We start from the raw sequence: 11,328 nt of genomic DNA on the forward strand, positions 1-11,328 counted from the left end.
CACCAGCTTGCCGTTGTCAGAATGCAGCACTCTGAGAGGCCCTGACGCCTGGAGTATAACCCGCAGCAGAGGCAAGCGCTCCGTGGTGAAATTGGAGCATGATTTGATGATGCTTCCGATGCCTGCGTTAACCCAGAATAGGAATTCTAGCAAGTCTGAAGGCTTTATTCTTAGAGAAGGCACACAAGAATATTCTGTGTTCCTTATAGTTAACAAGAGGGGACTGAATTTAAAATCCTATTCAGCCACCGTGAAGTGAGTCCTTCATGTAAGCCTGGGTCAGTTACTTAGCTCAAAGGAAAGAAAGCAGATGTCAGGTTACAAGACAGGTTCTATGCACTATTTTATGCCCACTTAGGCAGTATTTGACCAATGTCCATGTATGTGGCACAGTTTGTTCAGAGAATTGCGTTCCTTATAAATTCTACTCTGTTCTCCTTGATAGGTGACAACTAACTGAGCACCAAAAAGGAAACCTGTTAAAGTGAAATGAACACTATGAGAAACGGTGACCTGATCAGCCCTCACCCTGACTGTTGATGAGCAACTTAATATGTTATCCCTCTTAGTATTTTTTTTTGTTTGTTCTACTTAATACTTTTGGTTGAATACTGTAATCAATACACAATTCTTCTTAAGTGCTGAAACTTAACTGAAAAGTGATCACTGTTAAATATAAGAGTGGGGATAAGAGAGGGAAGAGATGTGCAATTCGGGACATGCTCAAGCTGACTTACCTCAAACGGTAGAGTTAGAAACATACCAGGGGATTCCAACTCAATCCCATCAAGGTGGCTTGTACCAATGTCATCTCACTAGTCCCAGTGATCAATTTCTGTTCACAATTGATCATAATGATAGGACTAAGAACCAAAGGGATCACATAAACAAGAATAGTGTCTGCAAATACTAGCTGATAGAATAAAAAAGGGAGAGAATGATCCAACATGGCAAGTGAGATACACAGCAGACCCATAGAATGGCAGATGTCCTAAACAGCACTCTGGCCTCAGAATCAGCCCTTAAGGCATGCGGATCCGGCTGAGAGTATTTCAGGCATGAAAAGCCAAGATACTCTGGGGAAAAAAAAAAAAAACCTAAATGAAAGATCTCCGCGAGTGAGATCCCAGTGGAAAGAACGGGTCATCAAAGAAGGAGGTACCTTTCTCTGAAGGGAGGAGAGAACTTCCACTTTGACCATGGCCTTGTCTAAAAATTATCAGAGTCGGTGAACTCAGGGGGCTTCCATAGCCTTGGCAGCTCATGACAAGAGCCTAGGTTGATTACTGATGCCATAAACAAGAGTGTCAATTTGTTAAGTCAACAACAGGAGTCACTGTGCACTTACTCCTCATGTAGGATCTTTGTCCTTAGTGTGCTGTACATTGAGATTTAATGCTATAACTAGTACTCAAACAGTATTTTTCACTTTATGTTTCTGTGTGGGAGCAAACTGTTGAAATCTTTACTTAATGTATGCTAAACTGATCTTCTGTATATAAAGAGAATCGAAAATGAATCTTGATGTGAATGGAAGGGGAGAGGGAGTGGGGAAGGGGAGGGTTGCGGGTGGGAGGGACGTTGTCAGGGGGAAGCCATTGTAGTCCATAAGCTGTACTTTGGAAATTTATATTCATTAAATAAAAGTTTAAAAAAAATAAATTCTACTCCTACTGCATAAAGCCAAACGTCCTGTCCTGCCTCACATTTTGTAAACACATTCATCTACATGAGCACCTAGCATCGGTACATGGTCTGAGTGACGTGGGGCTGCTTGCACTTGGTTGTGGTCACCACTCATCCACTTAGACAGCCAGGAGGCTGAGTTAGCTTTGATGTGACCCTGTTGTTATTTTAAGACACTGTACTGGATAGCAAATCTAAACTGGAATCTGCCCAATGCTCAGTCCTTACCAGCCGGAAAAGACTGAAAAAGGGCAAGAAAACAAGAGCTGCAAATACACAATAGTTATTAGACTTAGGACATCAGTGTTAGTCTGCATCGCTACCATTGCAAAACAGCATAGGCTGAGTGGCTTAAAGAGCAGAACTGCATCTTCTCACAGTTCTGGGGGCTGCAAGTTCAAGATTGAGGTCGTGGTCATTTCAGGTTCTGATGAAGTTTGTCTCCTTGACTGCAGACGGCTGACTTTATCGTGTATCCTCACAAGGCCTTTCCTCACTCTGTGTGTAAGGGGTGCAAACACACACACACACACACACACACACACACACACGGGTTCAGAGGCTCTTTTTTGGCATTCTCCTACAAGGTCAGGGCCATATGCTATGAAATTATTTAACCTTATTTCTTTTTTCTTTTTTTTTGAGTTTTTTTTTTATCTTTTATTTAATGAATATAAATTTCCAAAGTACGACTCATGGGTTACAATGGCTTCCCCCCCCATACCGTCCCTCCCACCCACAACCCTCTCCTTTCCCACTCCCTCTCCCCTTCCATTCACATCAAGATTCATTTTCGATTATCTTAATATACAGAAGATCAGCTTAGTATACATTAAGTAAGGATTTCAACAGTTTGCTCCCACACAGAAACATAAAGTGAAAAATAATAGATGATTTTTTTTAAATGATGATGAAATCAGAGCAGACCTATTGTCATGTTTAATCCCAGTGAGAGTCAAGTTGGGAATTGATAATTTCTTTCTTTCTTTCTTTTTTTTTTTTTAACAGAAGATCAGTTTAGTGTACATTAAGTAAAGATTTCAATCGTTTGCACCCCCATAGAAACACAAAGTGAAATATACTGTTTGAGTACTCGTTATAGCATTAAGCCTCAGTGTACAGCACATTAAGGACAGAGATCCTACATGAGGAGTAAGTGCACAGTGACTCCTGTTGTTGACTTTACAAATTGACACTCCTGTTTATGGCATCAGTAATCTCCCTATGCACCAGTCATGAGTTTCCAAGGCTATGGAAGCCCCTTGAGTTCTCCGACTCTTATCTTGTTTAGACACGGTCATAGTCAAAGTGGAGGTTCTCTCCTCCCTTCAGAGAAAGGCACCTCCCTCTTTGAAGACCTGTTCTTTCCACTGGGATCTCACTCGCAGAGATCTTTTTGCCAGAGTGTCTTGGCTTTCCATGCCTGAAATACTCTCATGGGCTTTTCAGCCAGATCCGAGTGCCTTTAGGGCTGATTCTGAGGCCAGAGTGCGATTTAGGACATCCGCCATTCTATGAGTCTGCTGAGTATCTCACTTCCCATGTTGGATCACTCTCCCCTTTATTTATTCTATCGGTTAGTGTTAGCAGATACTAGACTTGTTTATGTGCTCCCTTTGACTCTTAGTCCTTTCATTATGATCAATTGTGAACTGAAATTGATCACTTGGAATAGTGAGATGGCATTGGCACATGCCACCTTGATGGGATTGAATTGGAATACCCTGGCTGTTCTACTTAATATGACTGGTTTAATTCTGTAATTATCACACAGTTATTCTTAAGTGTTGAAAATTAACTGAAATGTGATCCCTGTTAAACATAAGAGTGGGAATAAGAGAGGGAAGAGATGTATAACCTTATTTCTTTTTTAGAGGCACACCTCCAAATACAGCCACAGTGGATTTAAGGACTTCAACAAATGGATTTGGGGCAGAGGGAACAAACATTCAATAATAAAAACTTTAATAACTGTTAACAACAAAAATGACTTTCAACATGAATGGCCTAAACTCACCAATTAAAAGACAGAGACTGTAAGAGCTGATGAAACAGAGAGAGATACTCCGCTTCCTTATAAATGAGAAATCCATGTTCAATATGAAGGCACTGTTGAAGTGAAGAAATGGAAAGACGATACCAAAGCAGTGTCAGTCAGAAGAAAGCTGAAGGACCTACACCAATTTCAGCCCTGACTTCAGAATGAGGATAATGGTTAGCGAAGAAGAGAGATATTACATAAGGATGAAGTTGCAGGTTATCCAAGAAGAAGTAACAATCTTTGATGTGCATGCGCCTAACAACAGAGCTTCAAAATACAAGGGGCAAAAACTGATAGAACTGCAGAGATAAATAGATAAATCCACTTACAGAGTTGGAGAGTTTCACACTTCCTTTTCGGTAATTAAAACATCCAGGGCCAGTGCTGTGGCACAGCGGGGTAACACCCAGGCCTAAAGCACCAGTATCTCATATGGGTGCCGGTTCTAGCCCTGGCTGCTCCACTTCCGATCCAGCTCTCTGCTGTGGCCTGAGAAAGCAGTAGAAGATGGCCCAAGTCATTGGGCCCCTGCACCTGCATGGGAGACCCAGAAGAAGCTCCTGGCTCCTGGCTCCTGGCTTTGGATCTGCTCAGCTGCAGCGGTTGGGGCCAATTGAAGGGTGAACCAGTGGATGGAAGACCTCTCTCTCATGGGGGCAGGTGCCGTGGCTCACTTGATTAATCCTCCACCTGAAGCATCAGCATCCCTTATGAGTGCCGGGTTCCAGTCCTGGTTACTCCTCTTCCAGTCCAGCTCTCTGCTGTGGCCCGGGAGGCAGTGGAGGATAGCCCAAGTGCTTGGGCCCCTGCACCCGCATGGGAGACCAGGAGGAAGCACCTGGCTCCTGCCTTCAGATCGGTGCAGCGCCAGTCGTGGCAGCCATTTGGGGAATGAACCAATGGAAGGAAGACCTTTCTCTCTTTCTCTCTCACTGCCTGTAATTCTACCTTTCAAAAAAAAAAAAAAAGACCTCTCTCTCTCTTCCTCTCCTCTCTATTTTTAACTCTGCCTTTCAATAAATAAAATAAATAAATCTTTAAAAAAAATCCATTAATGTGAAAATCAATAAGGATATAATTGAACTACACAATACCATCAATCAACCAGAACTAATTGATATTTATGGAGTACTTTATCCAACAGCAGCTGAATACATTCTCTCATACTCACTGAGAACATTCATCAAGATACACCACATATGAGTAATACATAAAACAGCTTAAAACAAATTTAAAATAATAGAAATCATGCAAAATATATTTTCATATTTTAATGGATTAGAGTACAATAACAGGGAGAGAACCAAACAATACAAACATATTAACAGATCTTTAAAAAAAATTGGTAGAAAAGGAACTCTCAGGTATTTTAAAGTGTTTTAAGCTAGGTGAAAATTAAAATATAACTTCGTAAAGTGTTTGTGGATGTGACAAAAGCAGTATTTCTGGGAAATATATAGCATTAAGTATATACTAGAAAAGTAGTAATCCCTAAAATCAACAGCCTTAGATTCCAGCAAACAGTAGAATGAGGATCAATTTAAGCCTAAAGGAACCAGAAGAGATGAAGTAGTAAAAATTGGATCAGAAATTGATGAAACCAAAAACAGGAAGTCAAAGGAAAAAATCAACAAAACAAAATACAAGTTCTTTGAAATGACCAATAAAATTGATAAACTGCTATCGAGATGTTTTACGTGTTTCTGTTGGTGTAACAGAATAGCTGAAAATGTTTATAAAGAGCAGAAATGTATTTCTCACAGTTCAGAGGCTGGGAAGCCCAGGTGGAGGGATCAGCACCGGAAGGGCCTTTTTGCTGGGTCTTCTCAAGGCAGAAGGTAGGAATGCACGAGTGGGCAAGAGCTGGTGGAGCCAGGGGAGCCACCTGGCCATACGAGATTCCCCCCTGCAGTAGCAGCAGCAGCCCATTCACGGGAACAGAGCACCCAGGGCATAATCACCTTTACAAAGAAGTCTCACTTTTTAAAAATGTTTATTTTTAACTGATACACAATATTTGTACCTGTTATGGGCAAATTATGTTGTGTTCTGATACATTATGCAAACTCAATGCAGAGTAAACATAGTTATCTCTTTGTTATCTGTTCTTGGCGAAAACATTTGAAATCTTCTAGTTATATATGTATGTATATGCATTTATGTGAATATATGTGTATGTATGTAGATACATGTATGTATATTTCTGAATATGTGTATGCATGTGTGTACCCCTTTGGCCTTCTCAGATTCCAGTAACTCAGATATTTACTCTTTTAGTGCTATTTCCCAAGTTTCCAAAAACTTTCCTTCTACCTCCTGATTCTTTTCTTTCTCCTCTGACTTGTTTTCAAAGAGCTCATCTTGAAGCTCACTGACTTCTTCTGTTGGACCAGTTCAGCTTTTGATGCCATCTGTTACATTTTTAATTTTTATTAGCATACTTTCCAGTTCAAGACTTTGTATGACATTTTAAAATTGCTTCTAACTTTCAATTACGTTTCTCTATTAGAGTATTAAATTATTTTTCTGTGATTTCTTGCAGATCACTGAGTTTCCATAAAGCAGCTATTGTGAACTCTGCATCAGAGAATTTGCATATATCAGTTTCCATCTAATCGGTTTCTGACATCTTATTTTGTTCATCAGGTGAGGTCGTGGCTCCCAAAGAGTTTGTGACGCTGTTGGCTTCCACCATCTGTGCATTCCCCATTATTTGTCATAGGCTTTATTTGTGCCAGTCTGCTTGTTTCCTCTGCACCTGTGGATGCTTCCACTGTTTGTGCACCACACTGCCTGAAGTCAAAGCCTGCTCCAAGTCTTGGTTGACATTGCTTTAGCATTAGAAGGCTCCCCATTTGCCAGGTTTGTCCCGAGACTCCAGCTGGCATGTTAAGAATGACCAGAGCAGGGGTCTAAATGGTCATTGTCTTATTACAGTGAGAGAAAGGGGAAGGAGGGAGTGAGGAAGGGAGGGAGTATCTTTATGTTCTTAGAGTTGTATCTACAAAGCACATTGAATCTGTCCAAAAGTAAAAATAAAGAACAACGATGAAAGAAGGAGAGGGAGGAAGGGAGGGAGGGGATGAGGAAGGAAGGAAAGGAAAGAAAGAGGAAGCGAAGAGAGAGGGAGGGAGAGAGGGAGAAGACGTACCCCTCCCCTCCCAGGAAGCAGCAGAGTGTTTTCAGCAGCATGTATTCGGGGAGGGAGGGAGAGAGAGGAGACAGAAACCTGGACTTCCGCTTTCCAATACAATAAAATCCATGCATTTCCCTGACCTGGTGAAACTCCCCACCACAGCATCCTCCTGTTCATTTCAGCAGTGAAGACCCCGGGCACTGCATTGTGTTCTTGGTCCTTTAGACAAGTCGCTTGCCCTACTTGTCCCTTGGTTTCCTCTTCTGTATTAATGGAATAATGATAATGATAGTAATGATGATGATGGCACTAACTTCGCAGGGTTTTTGCAAGGGTTACCTAAGGTAATACACACACATGTCAGCATGGCCAGCATGATTAATATTGTGGGGAACAGATCCTAGCTCTGTACCAGGATAATTAGGCAAACAAATCCCTAACCAGATAACCACTGCTCAGCCCTCTTCATTTTGTCCTTAATCTCAATCTATGCTCTTATCAGTGATGCCCAAATGTAGATTTAAACATGAAAATATGTGCTAAACACATTCACCTGAGCTCCATGGGCATGTTCTATTTAGTGTGTCTAGGACTCTGCCAGACCTTCCTGCTGTATTGGTAATTTACCTTTAAAATATTTTAAATGGTTGAACATGTACGTGCCTTGGGTATGTGGGGACACACAGGTAGTATCACAGGTAGTACCTTGTTAGATATCCATGCTCCAAGGGTGGTTCTAAGCAGGTGAATTATCATGGTCAAAATCTAGGACCCTAGAGTTTGTGATTACCTTAAGGGATATTAAAAGTTTGTAAAATTTTTTTATTAGAGAGACAGAGAATATTTCTTGACTAGATGAGAGCTCTCTTCCTCTCCCTCCTGTCATATACTTTAACTCCTTCTCATAATCTCTGGCTATGCTTCCCAGGGAGATCTTGGACCATCCTTCTCCACTGCAGGCCAAGGCGGTGCTGGTTGGCAGTCGGTCCAGCCTGTCGGTGTTTGCTGATGAATGTGTGTCTCCAGCAGGTACAGATGTGCATGAGATGAGAGTGATTTTGCTCGCAGTTTTGTCCATAGGCCAAGCCAGCGGCTGGTACAGGAGAGCCCTGGAATATAATGGAGAGCAAGAAACAGAAGAGGAATGGACCTCTGCTCCTGTGCTGTGCAGCAGACAGACGCAGGCTGTGGACCCTCACAGGAGTGCCTGTCACCACAGGCCACTTCGGTAGGTTTAGTTCATTCACCTGCTGCAGTGGCTAATTTCACATGTCGGGGTGGCAGATATTTGGGCCACGCCAGTTAGAATTAAAACAGAACAGAAGGGTAACAGGAAAGTATTCCTTCTGCTTCACTGTCATTGAGCTGGGGCAGTGGCTTTTTCTGGTGCTTGGATTCATCCGTACTCTGCCTGCGTGTCCAGCCTGGTGTCCTCAGACTAGACCCAGACCCTCGGCTCTCCCAGTTCCCCACAAGCTGGCTGCAGGAGCCAACTCCTCCTTATGCCTCTTCCCTACTCCCACATCCATGAGTGTAATTCCTGTCCTATTGGTTCTACTTCTCTAGGGACCCCTGACTAACCCACCGACCTGACCCAGTGGCCTTGCCCTACAGAGTCCTGTTGCAGGGCTTGTTGCCAACCATGTTGAGCATTTGGTAGGCTTAGTCTGAAACTTGTTTTCAGGGTCATAAGCCACTTGGTAGCAAGATTCTTGGATGCCCTTGAGAGAGGCGTGTGCGCCTCAGATATGCCTTGTCCTAAAATTTTCTTGGGATCTGATTCTGAAGAGCCCCCAACCAGCCTCTGTGGCCCTGCCTTTGTGCTGCCACTGTGTATCTCTGCCCCGTACCTGCAGGGAGAAGGACAGCTGCTCACCCAGGTGCTGCCCGTTGCCACTGTCCACTCCTCCAGCTGTCAGTTCATGACGGAAGTACTTGTGCTTGGGTCTGGTGGCACGCGTAACTGAAGAATGCATTTTAGGGATCACTGAGTGTACAAGCTCTAAAAAGCATTGATGTGTGTTGACTGCAAAATTCACATTTAACACGGAAAATGTGAAGTGTATAACAGATTCGAAAACCAGATATGTTGAATTCTCGTTTAGCTTTGAGGCCAACAAAAATGTCACCTTATTTGTAGGGGCTGTTACCTGTGTCCAGGAGAGGCCATTTTGTCACCTTGTTTGTAAGGGCTATCACCTGTGTCCAGGAGAGGCCACTTATATGACCTCCATGCTTTTCCTCTATACAAGAATAAATGCAGGTGCATCTGAAAGTCCATGAAAAATGGAATTAAAAAGTGAGTTTATTATGGTGCAAAATTTTTTAAATCCATACTTACTTTTTACATAATACACATTTTCCATGCGCTTTCTTTTGCTTTCATCTGTGCATCAACTATGCATTGGTTTTTAACTTTTTCCAACGGAGTAAATTGTCTTTTAGTTCTATTTTACATGAACTTTGGGGAGTACCCTTGTAATTGTCTTACATGAATTATCATACATTATTCTAATTCTCTCTCTTTTTCCACTGTTAAAAAATTATTTGAAAGACTGAGAAAGAGACAGACAGGCAGGTTTTCCATTCACTGGCTCATTCCCCGTATGCTCACAGTGGCCAGCAGCTGAAGCCGGCAGCTGGGAACTGAAACTGGGTCTCCCACAGAGGTGTAGGGACGAGATGCCTCCCAAGGTACACATTGGCAGGAAGCTGGAATCAGGAGCAGAGCCAGCGGTGGAAGCCAGGCACTCCAACCTGGGAGGCTGTGTCTTAGCCCTGAGAGGAAATGGCCACCCTGCAGTGATGTCCGTGCAGGTAGTTCTCTCCCCTAGGCGGAGAACCTTCTGCTTTGCTTCTGCAAGCACGGCAATGTTATCTTCGAGGCCTGACACAGTCCAGTGGCTCTGTGAAGTCACCTGTACCTCCCCAAGTCCACGGCCACAGACCACACTTCCTTCTCAGAGAGATTCCAGAGAGCAAAACAAGGTATCCATTAGGCGGGACATCTTCTGACAGCAAGTTGACACCACTTTACCAAAAATCACTGGTTATTTGTCACTTCCTGGCTGCCTTGATAGAATCTGGGAGACGGGGCACTGCTCCGTCGACCTCTCCCAGGACGGGTGTGAGATAGAGGTCGCTTACCGGGACGCCGCCATTCGAGCTAAGAGCTTCAGCTAACCCCGTTCAGGAAGAGAAGGTTTTTGATGAATTTCTGCTGCCCAGTTCATGCACAGGGAGATAAAGAACAGCAGCAGTGTAATTAGCAAGGAGTTCTCCCAGCAGCAGGATTTACACCTGGACATAAACATGTTCACTGAAGTCAGGATGAACATTTGCTAACGCAAATGCTTTTGGAGAAATTGCAAAGCTAATGATCTCGCACTGACAGCGTAACCTTGAGCTCTTTGCCAGATAGAACACCCAGCGTAAACACTTACTGGAATAAACAGGCAACAGTGCAGTCTTTCTCGTGACCCCCACGTCAGCAGTCCCGAGTGCCTCCGAGGGCAGTGGAAGCACTCTTCAAGTTGCTGGTGATTTGTGATGCGTTCTGCATGTCTTTATGATCGGACTTGATAGGGAAGAGAAGCAGCCCATCAGTCAGCAAGATACAAGCATTGCGTCTCTTAACTCCTGCTTCCCAGAACGAAACTAACCCACCCTGAACCGTAGCAGGGATCAGTCGTTGTTCTGAAGTATCAGCGTGGGCTGCTGTAAAATCATGAAGGCTGCTACTGTGATGTGAGGCACTGTGGAATTTATCATGGATGGGACGAGGAACTGTAGCCATGTGACCGTGAGCGAACACAAATGCGCTTCCCATCGTGTGAGATTTCAAGGCCTAAACGCGTCTGCCGAAAGATTCTCAGGCACAGAGGGAAAGTGCTGTGTAGGCATCTCAGGACTTCCAGGATGGCTAGGAGGATGAAGTCATGGATGTGGCACTGACTTGCACAGTCTGTGTTTGTTAGTAATAACATTATTTAGTAAGCATTAGATAGTAGGGAAGAGTCATCTGCTGTTTAGATGAAACGTACTGTGCTACTTTTCTTCCTTTCTTTTTTCCCCTCCAGTATTCTCTTTTCCTTCCCATCGCATGTAGGTGAGGAAGGGCCCATTCTGATTACTACGGAAGTACAAAGGGAAGAGGGCGAAATGCCCCCTAGGAACTCCAGGGCGACCAGCTCTGTACATGCCGCTCACTCATTGTCACCTCCGGTGCTGTGAGCTTCCTGGAGGCCAGCTTTTTCATCTGCTGCGGTCATTAGTCTGTGCCCGGCACCTAGAGCACGGCTTGCATTGCAGGAAGGTGGATAAATGCATGGTGCGCAGTCTTGAGCAAGCACGGAAGGTGTCGGGGAGGACTCCGTCTTCCATGACCAGTGGGCTCGGGGCAGGTCCTTGCCTGAGACGCTGAGGCCCAGACTGAGCACTCTGGGGGCCCGCCTGTCCTCCGGGA

The 11,328-nt window shown here is 43.8% G+C and overlaps 1 long non-coding RNA gene across 1 annotated transcript; it reads right to left on the reverse strand.

Moving 5' to 3' along the window:
• Positions 1–4,744: 4,744 nt before the first annotated feature.
• Positions 4,745–10,236, reverse strand: LOC103348938 (uncharacterized). The gene is made up of 4 exons (XR_517186.3): positions 10,011–10,236; positions 9,014–9,132; positions 8,714–8,826; positions 4,745–7,972 (listed from the first exon to the last, which is right to left on the reverse strand). It is a non-coding gene; the product is annotated as an uncharacterized lncRNA (long non-coding RNA).
• Between the last annotated feature and the right edge of the window lie 1,092 nt (positions 10,237–11,328).

Source organism: Oryctolagus cuniculus, chromosome 9 (assembly GCF_964237555.1).
Source record: "Oryctolagus cuniculus chromosome 9, mOryCun1.1, whole genome shotgun sequence".
Taxonomy (NCBI): domain Eukaryota; kingdom Metazoa; phylum Chordata; class Mammalia; order Lagomorpha; family Leporidae; genus Oryctolagus; species Oryctolagus cuniculus.